This window comes from Apis cerana, linkage group LG6 (assembly GCF_029169275.1).
Source record: "Apis cerana isolate GH-2021 linkage group LG6, AcerK_1.0, whole genome shotgun sequence".
Lineage (NCBI taxonomy): Eukaryota > Metazoa > Arthropoda > Insecta > Hymenoptera > Apidae > Apis > Apis cerana.
In genome coordinates this window covers 14615271-14630650 of record NC_083857.1, presented here as the reverse complement: position 1 = coordinate 14630650, position 15380 = coordinate 14615271, and the positions used below count along the sequence as shown (strand labels likewise).

Below are 15380 nucleotides of genomic sequence, written 5' to 3'. Positions count from 1 at the left end.
CGGAAATGTTATAATTTTAATTATAATTTTTAATTATGTTTCTTTATTTTTAGAATATTTTCTTATTTTCTTCCGTAACGTGACATGATTAAAGTAATATTTGTCATGTTCCGTGAAATTTTAGATTTTAATGATATCACATTTTTATTTGAGAGTAACACGATACGATTGCTATCTACAGGGACACGTGTGTTAAGATACATTTTTCTTTTGACCCAATAATAAATTATATCGTTGGAACTTTTATCGTTGCATTGCGATGACATTGAATTTTTCGAGATAGAATATATATGCGAGTCAGAATTGTGCCTGAAAATTTAACCCTGAAAATTTAAATATAATCTAAATCCTTATTCGGCTTGACTATATTATTTACTATTAATTCGATGATCAATTCCATTATTCCGTTTACCATGATTATTACATTAAATTTTTGCGAATAAAATGTGTCGAAATTAGTTTAACATTGGAAATGATAAACGGTGTAAGTGACGTAGGCAATAACGAAAACGAAGCGAAACTCTGTAGATAATAAGGTACGCCAGGATAGAAAGAGCCCAAACGTGAGAACGAACTACCGGTAACGACCAAAGTTTGTCACTGTGTGCCGTTCAAGGTAATGGCGAATGGTTGGACGAGCGCGTGGTCAAACACTCTGGATTACATCGAAATTCGAACGGTATAGAAAGCAAATCGTTGAACCGAATGCGACATTCGCCCATTTAAACTTTGTTCAATAATGTAAAACTAATGGAATTATCGTTCTTCGAGTTTCTTGATCGTTCCCATCTTAATTTCTTCCTTATTTCTTCGTTAAATAATTTTCCTAATTATCGACTGTTCAATCGAGATCTTTTCTTTGAAACATCCTTTCGTGTCACTTTTTAAACGATTCGTCCACTTTTAATTATTTTTAACATTTTATGGTACGTGTAAATACTTTCTTTATATTGATTTAATGATGATTTCTATATAAATTCTTGTCTATAAAATTAATAGTAAAGTTTCAAAAAGAAGAAAATAGCCTTGAAATGAGTTTGCGTGCAAAGATAAGTGTATCGGGGCGAATCGAGAAGGATTACAAAATTTATTATATTGAGAATTTCAATATAGCTTAAACCGCTTGTTTCACCGTGTCATCCGAGTCTATTCTCTTTATATCTATCCTTTTTATATACATTGTGTTCCTCGGTTTCATATTTATCATTTATTCATATCATACTATATAATTTAATCCTTAGATCGATATAAAAATATTAATTTAGCGCAGAATGAAATTTCGGGACGATTAAATTAATTTTCAAATCGTTTTTATTTATTCATAAAAATAAAAATGTTCGTCGATGTCGTTAACTATTTCGAATTTATCTTGACTGAGAGAAGCTGTCGGTACTGCAGATATATTTTTTTTTTTACGAAGAATTTTATGAAGAAAATATAGTGGAAATTATAAAGAACAAGAGAAGTTATCGATGCCTACGTAATTAATAAGGGTAACAGGGAAAGCACGAGACGAACATAATTTACAAGAGACTTGTATTTTACTCGAGAGTTTTACGGCTTAATTTGCCTTTGTTGCAGCAAGTGGAGATAATAAGAGTAATGCCCCGTGATTATAGAGTTGGTCGTTGTATCGCTTTGTTACCGTCTCGTGGGGCCAACATGAAAACTCTCGTCCGCTTTCTGCGTAACTTATCAAAATCAAAGTGGCCGTACATCTAGTGGAAAAAATGCTTTACGCGACTTTAATCTACATTGTACGGACCATGGAGAGAGAGAGAGAGAGAGAGAGAAAGAGAGTTTCCCTACTCGAGAAACAAAGCAGAGTGATCTAGGGAAAAAATGCTTCCCTAGTTAAAAGAAAAGTTTACCATACGAAATGAAGATTTATCGCATCTTCGAACAATTTATTTTCTTTGTACATTTCTCTTTTTCGCATCTCTTGATGAAATTATTTTATCTGAAATTGATTTTATCGAAATTACCACGCGAGGATGTTGTGTCGTATTTTTCCACTTTACCATTAAATGATAATGTCGTAAAGCAACTCTCTCAAGATTATTGAATACCAAGTGATTCTGATTCGCTCTGTACAATTTTTAAGTCATCGTGACAAATCGTTGAATTTATTATATTCGTTTTAAATATAAGCTATCATAATCATCATTGATTATCATAGAAAAAAATATTTAGGAAAATTCGTGGCTCGAGAATTGATTTACTTCACTTTGTTTGGCTTCTTGTCAACGAAACGAAATCTTTATCATATAGTATATACATATATGTACATTTTTTTTCTCGTAACCGACAACTGTAACGGGACCTAATTTTCATATGAATCCGAGCACCGTGAAAGTTGCAGTTAAATGGAGCAAGTTTTTCTGCCATTTCTATGCTCCCTCCGTTCTCGCCAAGAATATACTTCCGGAATATACGTGCATATATACATACGCGCGCGCGCACACACACACACACACACACACACACACTTCCGGCCACGTTTCAAAGGAAAAATAGAGAAGCACCACCGGGCATGCCACACCTATTCTACTCTCCCTTGAAACATTTTTTCCCATTTCTCCCCTTTTTCCTTTTTTTTTTTTTTTTTTGTCTTTTTATTCGCATTTCCACCGTGCAATCCCACATATTACTCTTCCGTGTTTCAACAACGTGTGTACAGACTCGTTTACTTATGCTCGTTTTCCTTCGTTTCTCTCTTAACTCCTCCCTTCAATAGGCCTTTCGCATATCTTTCACTATTCGTAGTATTCCCACGTTTTTCTTCCACGTGTTGCTTCCATTTTTCGTCTTTCGCGTCGATCGAAAAATAACGACACGAGGTTTAAAAAAAGAGCCTTGATCTCCCAGAAAAAGAAACGCTTCGTGATTTTTATCAACAAAAAAAAGCGAAAAAAATCACTTTAAAAAAAAAATCGTTTCATGACTTCGTAAAAACAGTATATACGCGTCATCCTGTAAAAAAGAAAAAAACAGATTACGACTCTCTAAAAACACACATCTCTACCTTTTAAAAAACACTTCGCCAACAAAAATGACAGCGACTACTTTTAAAAAATACTTCTTTTCGAGAAACTTCCGCGTTACCTTTTTAAAAAAATCCAAAACATCTCTCGACGAAGCTCATTTAACTAAAAATGACAATGATCTCTCAGAAGAAAAAAGAAAAAAAAAAAAGAAAAAAAAGGACTTTTACATCTCCCCTTACAAACGTTGGGAGCCGCTTGTTTCCAAACAATCTCTTCCTCTCTCTCTTTCTCTCTCTCTCGAGAATTTTCCAATTCAGAATTGTGGGATGCGATTGTTTGGTAATTGCGGCGGTAATCGGCCCAGCATTTCTGAATTCGCTCGAACGTGGCCCCCCTCCCCCGATGATCCCGGTTTCGACAATGCATCGACAGTGAGAGAGACTCGTTGCTTTGGAGAAGGATTCGCCCCCCCCTCTCTTTCCACCACTCTGCTCCATTGTTCGTTAAAAGTCATTCAATAGTCATTCAGTTAACTAAATCGTGGGCGCGTGTAACGTTGGACATGATTGCTCTCGAAAAAGTCCTAGCTTTGCCTCCTATGTTATTTTATTATGGCCGTTGAATGGCGGCTGATTGACTGTTCCGCTGTTTGCCGTATGCGAAATCTCCTCTTTTGAGAGAGAGAGAGCTGACTCGCGTGTATCGGCTCCACTCTTCGAATCGATCGAGTTTTCGCGCACTTTGTTCCTTTTTTTCCCCTCTAGATCATGATCGAACGAAAAGGTGAAGGATTTTTTTTTACACGTTACACGTAAACACATCTTCTTCCTTGTAAATTTCAAACATCTAAAGTACTTCCATTTTGAATAGGTATTTGAATTATTTTTTTAATTTAATTATTCCCGTACATACGATCTTTCTACGAACAAAGTGATAACAAATCTAAATCGATTATTGTACAATTTTTTTTTTGTTTCTCATCTATATTTTAACGAGCGAATAAATGTTCTAGATGATTGTAATAAGTATCGAAGATAAGACTCTTTGAAGCTAGTGAAGTGTCTTTAGAAAATTACAACTTTCCTTACTTCCAAGTTTACTTTTGCAAGACGGTAAGAGGCGCGTATATATCTGCTCTTATGGCTTTTCTCACTTACCTTGTACGTACGTGGTAAATATGTTTCTACGCTTTATTTTCGAGATAAAATTTAATGAATTTCGTTACTTCGCCGAATGAAAAAATAATAGTAATTTTCAAGGGGAAAAAGATTTTCCAACGAATTTTAAATTTTTTCCTCCATTTCCAATGACAAATCTTGTTTCTAAAATTTCTTCTGGTCGAAAGAATCAGAAGGAAACTTATATTGGAATAATTCGTCGACGCTAAAGACGCTAAGGATTTTCCCTAGCGGTAGAGATAAGAACTCGCTTCGTGCCAAGTCTTTATTATCATCGGTTGGTCAAGTCTTTATTTACAGTTTGCAGCGTAGAGATATTCAGTGTGGAATGCAACAAAGAGACGGTTGGTGTGTTTTGATCGAATTCGTGAAACTCTTCCTTTCTTCTTTGCCAGAACAATAAATGTGATGTGAAACGTTAACCGAGTTGCAGCCAGTTTTATCTCGTTTCTACGTCGCCCACGAAATTCGAGGGGAGATCGAAAAAAGAGTTCTATAGGAGACAGTTTATAAGGTTGTAACAATCGGTATCGAGGGATTCAAAGTTTGCGCGTAATGGCCGGCCAACCGATACGATTGCAACAGTTTTCCAACAGTTTCTTTACTCTCTTCGCGGTGAGATATCACGTGCTCGTCGAAACTAGTCGAAACTAGTCGAACGTGTTCGAAACGATGTCTTGTTGTGTCATCCTCCATATATCTAATATATCGTATTCACTTGCAGGGGGGATTAGAATTTTTGCGAAAGTTTTTGCAAGCGATTCGAATTTTTCATGATAACTATATCGAATTCCAACTCAAAGAATAAGTAACAACTCTTCTCTCGGAAAAAGAAAATTTCCTTCGCTTGCAAAGAAGATGGAGGAGATATATATATCATATGCCAATTTTTCAAGTCGGGATAACGACGAGAAAATCGATTTTACATCGGCTGTCACCTGTCCTCTCGTCGACGTGAAAGTAGGAATCGCGATCTTGGAATTGAAATGGTCAGTGGAGGTGTCTGAGACGAGAAAGAATCGAGAAATTGGACCAGCGTGGAATCGACGAGGAGCCGAGTGAGATCGACGAACACTTGCTGTCTTCGTTTCGCGCATCCAGACGATTTATCTTTCCTCTTGTATTATACGGTAGTTTATACAGTTTCTCTCTACGTGACAAGTGTTCGAATACTCTGAAATTATATTTATTCGTTGCGATTTAGAGATGATTTTTGAGTGACACGCGGGTAACTATCAATTAATTAATCTGTCAAAGAAATCGTAGCTCGGAGGGAAAAAATCTCGTAGTTGAAAATCTCGTGGCACGTGCTTCGCCTTCCAAAGATTCGATAGTGATTCGAATTCGTAAAAATTTATCAGGGAAATGAATTATTCGAAAATCCTATTCCAAATTTCTGTAAGTGTTATTTATTAAGAATATTCTCCTTTTTATCGTAATTTCTGTTATTCTTTAAATCTTAAATCTTTTTAACGTCCAGCGAAAATACTATATTATTCATATTATATTTTATTCGAACAAAGGAATAATTTGATAGAAATTCTTTCGTTTAGAAATTAGAGTTTTATTATAGAATTTTATTATACCGCGATAACGGGAACAATTTTGCATATCTTTAGGAAATATTTGGTCACTTTTTGCAATTCGTCATGTCACGCTCTTATCTCTCGTGCTTGAAAAATATTCCCTCGTATTCCATATGACGGAGTAGCGTCAATTATCATTCGTATTATTATCTCGTAGAATTCTGCTTAAAATTTATCGCAATTTTTAGACTTTTATTTAACGACGATTTGCAATTATTTGCGTTTATTAATTTCCAAAATTGTCCCGATGAACCTTATCCTACACCATTTTTCAATATCCTATAAACAGTGTTATATAAGAGGCTCGTTGCTTCAACCTTTCTCATCCTATGAGATATTCGCGCAGATAAAAGTATTTGAACGCTGAAAATTATTCTTACGCTTTTCACAAAAAAAAGATAAAACATGGATTTAACAGCGTTTCGACCCTACCTTCCTAACATTTCGGACAAAACCGGATGTCTCGCGAAAATTACTTTCGAAATTCAAATTGCTTAACTTAAAACTTAAAAAAATAACGAAGAATTATATATTCATTTTTATTAATATTCGAGCGGATGATTCGAAAAATTTCACTGTTTATATTATTTTCCAAAAAAATGAGAAACTGCTCGAAACCGTGTTTTTAAAAATTAAAAAGAAGAAATCCAAAAAAAAAAAAAGAAGCAAAAAGAATTGGAGAAAGACTCGGGAAATGCACCTCTCCCTTCCACTAACTTTCTCTCCTATCGCTTCCCTTCTATTCCGGAGGAAGAAAAATGGGGCGACGTTTGACAACTATATAGCCGGCTCATAGCCACGGAACACCGGGCGAGCGTAGTTCATAAATTCTCCTACTTTTCGGATGAAAGAGTTCCTCCGAAGGTGGTGGACAAGCGTTCGGCTTCGTGGCGAGGGAGGAGGAGGGGAGAGGAAGGGATATGATATATAGAGCTTTGATATCGGGGACCGTCGTCCTTGGAGACACGCGATTGATCTCGAAATGGGTCGGTCGAAGATAGGGCGGGCGTAAATATGTGAAAAAAAATTGCAGTTCACGTTTCATTACCCATCTCTCGCCAGATTCTTCTCCTTTCCTCTTCCTTTTCTTCTTCCCCCCTTCTGTTTCTATAAGATAATTCAGTAATCTGCTTGATATTGTTGGTTGCCTCATCGAGTTAAGTGGGATTGTATATTGATATCGAATTTATTTACGTAAAAGTGCACGAATATTTTGCACGTTGTGTTTCTCTTTTGCGCAAAAAAATTTATTTCTGTACGAGTTTGAATGTTAAATATCGGGTTCGATTCAAAAGTTTAGGAAATGAATATCTTGAGAAAGATAAATCGAAAGCGAGAGTTATATGCGGTTATACGGAGCTCGAAACGGTGGAAGTTCGTTTTTGAGTGGAATTAATAAGCCGAGAAACGGATGACGGCGATGAAAATCGTGAACGAGCTCTGCGAAAATGTTTTATTTACGATTGTTTTTAGAGAAATGAAATATTGGACACTCTTTCTTCGCGCAAAAATTTCGTAAGAATGGAATATGTCGATTATGGAATATCTCGTTGGGAAAAGATCATCATTAAAGTCAATGGGTCGATCGAATAAAGATTACAAGTTTCGAAAATATATTCTTCTATAATATTCAATATTAAATCCGGAAACTGATTCACCCTCGAGTTCGATTTAATTCGATCGATATTCTTGTAAAAAAATATTAAATATAAAGAATTGAACTGAAGTTACAAATTTAATATTAACTCTAAAAAAAAGTAAACCCTTCGATTAATAAAAAGTTAAACTAAAAAGAAAAAATTAACTTCAAATTATTATTGAAACTAATCGTGTTAAACTAACTGTAATAATATAAATAATAATTTCGATCGAATAAAGATATATCGTTTTTCTTCCGACCAACAAAAACATGAAATTTCACAATCTAATATATATATATATATATATATATATATTTCTTTCCTCGTCTTTCACACGATAAATTTTACAAGAAATCCAAATCGAAATATTAGATATAATAATAGCTAAGAAAACGTGAAAACAAAGTTCTCGAAATAACCTCAGATCCAAATAATAACGACGAGATATATTTTCGTCGTCACGCGATGTACGACGACATTGTTCACCGCTTAAATATGGCCGTTTCGTCGGAATTATAGAGAGAGAGAGAGAGAGAGATAATGAAAAAGCGCGAAAGAACGGACGGACGAAATCCATCACGCGTGAAACAATGGCCGTCAAATGAGATGGTAAAGGCAATTGACCGGATCCCGATGGTTTGCGCACCGTGCTTCCCCCTCCTTTGCTCTCTTTCTCTCTATTTACTCGGCTCTACGTGATCCCTGCAACGCAAACTGCACAGAATGCAGAAACCGGGTAGAAAATAGCTATCGTCGTTCACCGACGAAACACCAAAACATTTCCCCCTCCACGCCAATGGGATTTCCGATTGACACTTTCGTTCGGATCGTTCCGCCAAAACTTCGGACAAACTTTCCGTTTTACTTTCCGTTTCTCGATACTTTACGTTTATCGTTTCTGAAATCTTAAATTTCTTGCGATTTTTTTTTTCCTTTTTTTTTTTTACTCCTCGAATCGAATCAGCGTTTTTGGAATACATATTGATCGATACATGTATCGATCGGTTTAGATATAGAAATACGTTTTCAGAGATGGGCACGCAGGTAGAAAAGTTACGTTTAAATAAATTTTTAATGGAAAATTTTGCTCGAAAGTGTTCAAAGTTTTATTTATTTACGTGTATTTTATAAAACGCGGATTTCATAAAATTTCGTACGATAAAAATCCGAGTTGTGGTTATTATTACCAACTAACGTAAACGTCGAGTCACGCGACGAGAACGCTGGTCTAAATAATGCTGCTCGAGACGATCGCGCAAGATTTTGGAATGAAAAGGAAGAAAAAAAAAAAAAGAAAAAAGAAAAAGAAAAAGAAAAAAGGGAAAAAGTGTTGATCACGCGAGAAAAAAATTACTATGCTCAAACACGGTCATTTTTGTCCATCGACAAAAGAAATTTTCGATCGATAACGATGATACACGCGCGGGGGCAATTGATCGGTACGTTAAATATGGTAATGAGTTTCGGCGCATAAGGTCCACCAATAGTCATCAATTATTCTGAATAATGGCATGCAAATAGGGCGACGCGTAGGCAATTAATGCCACTATTTGCACAGGCTTATCCTTGGTGCACAGGACGGGTTGGTACAGAGTTGCTCTACACGCACATGTATATTTGTCGATTGTAGGTAACAATAAACGGGTGACAAACGCGATACCGATCGTCTGTTTATAATATAGTTTGTACCGTCACATTATCCACTGTATCCTTCGAGACACTCCCATTTGCGGTTTAATGAAATTTCGACGATCGACCAATGAATGCACGTTTCAATTTTCAAATTGGCAATCGCGTTACCCTCGAATTAAAATATGTAGATATATGTATATATTTTTTTTATTTTTATAACAAATTATTTTAAAACAAATACGAAATTTGTATGAATATAAATATAAATTAATTAACATTTAAAATTATGTTACGAAAAAATAGTGATTAATGATCATTTATAGTTTCTTTTTATCAATAATGATGAAAAGATTGAAACGAATATTATATTATATTTTTTCAAAAAAATCTTTTTTCAAAAAAAATATCACGATCATAAATTTCCTCCTCACCGAACGAAATCGTTAATAATCGAAATATACGCGAAAGATAACGAAAATTGGCAAAATTCGATACACATTGTTATCATTTTGAGTGCACTTAACTAGATATTTTAAACGAGCCTCTCCTCCTTTCCTTCCCCCCTCCCCACTCCTTCTTCCCATACATCCTTAAAAGTTGGCCGGACTTCTTGTTAGAACTTCCTCCTCTTAGAAGATTTCCACACACGTGTTGTACACGTACGTTTGTCGTACGAAACTAATCAAAAGTTTTCACGGTGCATGAATCCGGCATGTATCCGAGAAAGACGCGTGGAAGTCGCCATTGTCAGTCGATTCGCTTCCCTGATCTCATTTGTTCGGAACTGGAAAAACTCTTTCAATTTCGATCGTAAATTACGGCCCCGTCCGCATTCGGGCTACGTGCCGCAACGTGGAAACCCCCGAGAATGTAACCAAAGAACACGAAACTCTGTCCGCCCCTCGTCCCCTCCAGAAATCGAATTATACGGGTAATCAGAAAGTTAAAACCGCAGTCTATTTCCCCGCCGCAAGAAACGATCGAATAGTCGTCGAATTATTAGACCGTTTTGAATCGTGGCCTAATTAACTTGGCTGGAAAGGTGAATGGTTTTAATTATTTGCAATTTTGTTGAATTTTGCTTTCGAAAAGGATTCGTGTTAAAATTCAGAAAGATTTTTATCGAGTTACCATCCGATGGTAATTTTAATACATTTATCGAAATAGATAGAGCGTTTCGTCAATTTATGCACGCACGAAAGCAATGAAGGTTCAATTTTCTTGTTACTGGAAAGAATTGGAAAGAAATAGAAATACAAAAGATTAAACGATTACGAAAATATTATTAACCGATGATGTCGATGATATTACATCGATACCGAAGATGAAATTCGTCCGAGACGAATTGGGACGAATCTAACCGCTATGTCAATCCACGTATTCAGAGGTATACTTGTATCTCAGGTTTCTGCTCGGGACTAATGAAAAAACTTTGTTCCACAAAAAAAAGGTTGCTTCGAAGGGAACGAAGCGCGTCTGTTTATTTCGTGCCAAGGACGTTCCTCGAAAGTGGCGGTGCTGCATGCATCGTGTGCATGTGGTTTTTAATGCGGTATTTCGGCCGTTGGATTTTAACGAAGCCGCCATATTCGACAGCGAATATATACTTTCGATATAATTTCTCACTAATTCCCTTTTATTTTCCTTTCATTATTGAAAGGCTCGATTGACGATACGTGAAATACATCGTTCAATTTTTAATTTGTAAGGATATAGTCTTTTCGAACACGCGAAAAGAGTATTGCTATCACGAATTCATCTGATGAGTGGAACGTGGTTGGAGGGTATCTCTAACGAGGGTATAAGGACATTGCTACGCGTTGATATCACGACTCTTCTTTCTTTTGCTCGTTTCTTTTTCCAAGCCTGTGCCCTTGTGTATTATTCTTAATTGGACATGCGCGCGAAAAGTATGTAGACACCAGTGAGAATTATTCGATATTTTTAACGAAGTATATTCCGTTTTTTTTTCTTTTTTTTTTTTTGAGGGAGATTTTACGAATTTTGTTACACGAGAGAGGATAATTAAAACGGAAAAGGATTAGAACATGAACGTGAAAAAATCAAATATTTTCATAATATGAAAGCGAATTATTATATTATTCACGAAGATAAAATAACTATCTATATAAAATAATATTCTTTTTTATTCGTACTTTGAATTTTTTTAACACATCGATTTATATCCAACGTATTAACTAAATGAATTTTCTATCCCCATTCTCGATAAATCTTATTCCTATATATTTACAATAGAAAACGTTTTCCCATTATTTTTCCTGTACAACGGTATAAAATCGTCATTTTCCTCGAAATTCTTCTTTCATCCTATTTCCTTACCGATCATCCTTCGATATCCTTTCAAGAATCGGATCTCAATTCATCCTGAAAAAACTTCTCTCGCGAATATCGCGTAGTATACGTAGTAGAAGTAGAATAGAAACAATCGAAGAAAGCGGTCGGTTACTTAGCGGCCTTCCTTTTTTCGAAACCACACCGTTTCTCCAATGGAACAGATACTTTTGCGCAAAAAAGAAGAAGAAGAAGAAGAAGAAGGAAACTCCGAATGGTGCGTTCTTTCAGGGGGAAAAATGTCGCGATTTCAGTGTTCCCGAGAACAGTGGAGGGGATTTTCGTTCGAGGCAGGGAGCGGGGAGGGGAGGGGGAATGTAGATCGTTAAGTCGGCGAGGTGCAGAGTAGAAGACGTAACGAAGGGAGAATAAGCGAAGGCACGCACACGTATACACGCACGCGCAGGCACAATACACACACGATCTTGGTAATGGGAAGAGCGCAAAAAATGGCGTGAATGCGGATTCGAGCGGAGGCCTGCCTCGTCGAGCTTGGCTGTCGTCTCGTCCCGCTGCCAGAGGCTCGCCGCGACTCTGTAATTAAAAACGTAGAAACGTAGACGGAAATTGTTGACGTTGAAGGCATCATCGCAGTTTTTTCTTATTCGCCTCTTGGTCCTCCCCTCTTTCTTTTCCATCCATTTTATTATAGAGCCTGTGTACCACCAATCTTTCTCGACGCATAAGTGTACGAGAGTCCTGTCTACCCGAGCAAAATTGGAGGAATACGAGTCTTATGGCGTTTTCATTGGAATTTAATCCTGAAGATGATCGAGACGAATCCGTGTTATTCGAATCGGAGTTTACTTTGCTGTTTTAAAAATTGAGGGATTCTTTTTTTCTTTTTTTAGAGGCACGACGAGGCGATTCGTTACGCGTTCGATGGTTAATCCACGGCAGTAAATTAGGTTAACGCGTTAGGCTTGACAGTTCAAAGTTATTGATCCCGGCATCGATCACCGTTTCGTTGTATAATTTCCTAATTTCAATGCTCGTCAAGAATGATAATAATCCACCGCTTGACACGGATGATGTATGGATCGATCGTCGGGAAGAATAAATCATTGGGGGATTTTCAGATTTTATAAAAATAGAGAAAGGGAGGAAATTCCTAAATTTAAAACAACGAATAAATTGGGACGATAAGGGGACTTAAACTTTTAGGAGACTGAAGTTAACAATGAGAAAAGTTCAAGCCCTCGAATAAATCCCTGGATCGTTTTAAAATCCAAAGACTGTTCCGCACCTAGTTTTTCTTTTTTTTTTATTTTCCTTTCCCCCCTCGCGGATTCAGCCGAGTCTGGGAATCTCGTGGGATCAATATCATATCGAGCTTCGGGGAAGATTCGTGCATCTCGATGTTTCCTTCATGTTCTCCGTCGAAGACGATGATTGCATTTCCTCTTCAATAACGTACAGAGAAAAAAACAATTTTTATTTATACGTAAAAAAATACGTCAGTTTCACTTTAAAACAATTCGTATCGATTAAAAATTTGAATCTTCCATTTGTAAAATAAACCAAAGATAAATCAAAGTATTCGTATTCTTTTGAAGCGGAGGAATCGTTTAAAGATCGTTTGCTTTTCATCCAATCGGAACGAGAACGGACGGTTAACTCGATTTCTTCGACAAAATGACCTGTCAGCTCGGAACATTCCTCCTTTTTTTACATCTACACGTCGAATTACCTGGACACAATGCGAAATACAGCCGGCTCTCCTCCCTTTGACCGAGAAACGACGTCTTTGACGGGACGATAAGTCGGAAATGATGCGGTTTCCTTCTTCTTTTTAAAATCTCCTCTCAACCCCTGTTCCGCAGAATTTTTCCTCGGTGCATATTTCCGTCAGTTGAACTGTACGCAACTTTTTCTTGCCCCTCTACTCACGTTTAAACTTATACGTGCATACGGAGAAATTTTACACATGTATTTTATTCGTATTTTATTCTCGAGTTTGACGAGGTAAGGAATTCCTCTTCGAGAAGGATTAAAACCGTTTAAACGTGCTTCATCAAGCTTTACACCTCCGTGAATGGCCGATGTCAAAGTTTTCATCTCGGGAGAGGTGGTGTATTTATAGCTGACCCGTATTTCATTTAACCGAAACTATCGACGCTTTGTCGGCGGGGCGACGGTTTAATGAAGCTTCACCCGTTGTACCTTTGTTTCTGGCGGAGGCGTGTAATGGGTGTCGAGAGACACGAAGAGCGAACGATGTCCGAGATAATCCCGTGATTGCCTTCAGGCACCAATTACCGACCCTCGACACGAGCCGTGTTGGGATTGCTCAAGATTGCTCTCTTTCGAATTCCTTCTCTCCCATTCCTCCCTTTTTTTCGCAATTATATATAATATAAAATTATAAAAAGGAAATTACGGAGCGGAGGAAGGTTCAATCGATGATCTTTGGAATAGGATTTAATTCTTTTATTTTATAATTTGCCAAAGAGTTTTCTTTTTTTTTTTTTAATTTGTAAAAAATGGTTGTATTGTGATTCTATTGTTATTGCTATCGGCTCCCGCAGACGTGCCATTAACGAGCCCTTTGATGTTGCTGACTGCAATTACGCCGTTAATTGAGGCTGGCTGGGTGTATTTTCGGAAAACGTCGTAGAAATTGTTATCTGCTCACGGATGGAACAGTTGTTTCTACGTTTTCTTTTTTATCTTGAAATTAAAAAAGAAATTTTTTTTAACCCTCTGATCGAATTAAAATTAAGAATTGATCATCTTTGTTGGGTGGTCAATATGACGAGAAGTGATTTACGAACGAAAATAAAACAATAGTCCACTTCTTCGAAACATCGGAATCGAGCAAACTTTCGCAACTGCGTAGCGAACTCTGCCTTGATTATTTATGGACCTAGAAATAGCTCTCTTCGGAGGAGGAATGCTCGAACGTCAAGTCAGTTGGAAAGTTAATAACTCGCAGGATTAAGAAACACGATGCCGGTGAAAAAGGAGGAAAAAAAAAAATTCGAATCTTCAATATTCATTAGGAATTCCAACGCGTCGAAATAATTTACGAGGGTAAAAACTTTCAAGGAAAATCCGACTCGTTGATCTAGCTTTCAAGCACCGTGTACGAGAAACTGAATATCAAATAACTAAATGATACGGATAAACGGTTTCACTTGTGAGTGAATAATTGCTATCGTATACACAGGTTTTGCTTGGAAAAACAATAGAAAGTAAAGCAGCTTGGAAGAAGATATATTTCGATCCAGCTTCCTCGAATGCAGGAGTTGCGATAGAAAGAATATCGGTGTTCGGTAAGTGAGGCGTGATATTGAGGATTTCTACTCCGCTGTAACAGCAGAAACACTCGTATGGTCTTTTCGCTCTATCTTTCTGTCTTTTTCGTAGCAAGATTCTATTTTTTTCTTTTTTCTTTTGGATTATACATCGATCCATCCATTTCTCACGAAATGATCCTTTCATCTTTGTATTAAAGAAATTGTTCACTCATTAATCGATTCGAGTTTGCACACTGTATAATCTATGCACGGTGTAGACGTTGCGTATAGTTTCAACACTGCGCAGCTATCTCGTAGAAGATCAGAGCAGTAAACTCGAAGGAAGACGCATGCGCAGAGACATTGTGACAGGCCACAACTATACCAGCAAACTCGTTCGGCCAGCACAATGTTCGGCTGACCGTGTGCACCGAATGATGCGAGTTGTGCAATGTTTGTTCCAATGTACTAACAAAAGCGACTACGAATCGCGAATTATCGATGACAAAATTTACGGCTGGTTTGCTCGAACGATCGATCGATTAATCAGAATCACGTTGACGTGCCTTTCAATCACTCTCAAAATCACTTTTCGCGAGTTTCTCTATATTACCTAATCTTATTTTATGAATTTCGATTGTAAATTAAATGTATAATTAATACAATTATTTTAAGTTAATTTGTAAAAATTATCTCAACATACTAATTATAAATTAATAAATCGAATTAAGAAGAATGTGAAAATATAGGAAGAAAGTTATTCTTT

General features: G+C 36.7%; 1 protein-coding gene across 2 annotated transcripts in view; it reads right to left on the bottom strand.

Annotated features, from left to right (window-relative positions):
• Nucleotides 1-15380, bottom strand: part of LOC108003248 (lysosomal acid glucosylceramidase) — a 29283-nt gene that overhangs the window by 11187 nt on the left and 2716 nt on the right. The window lies entirely within an intron of this gene.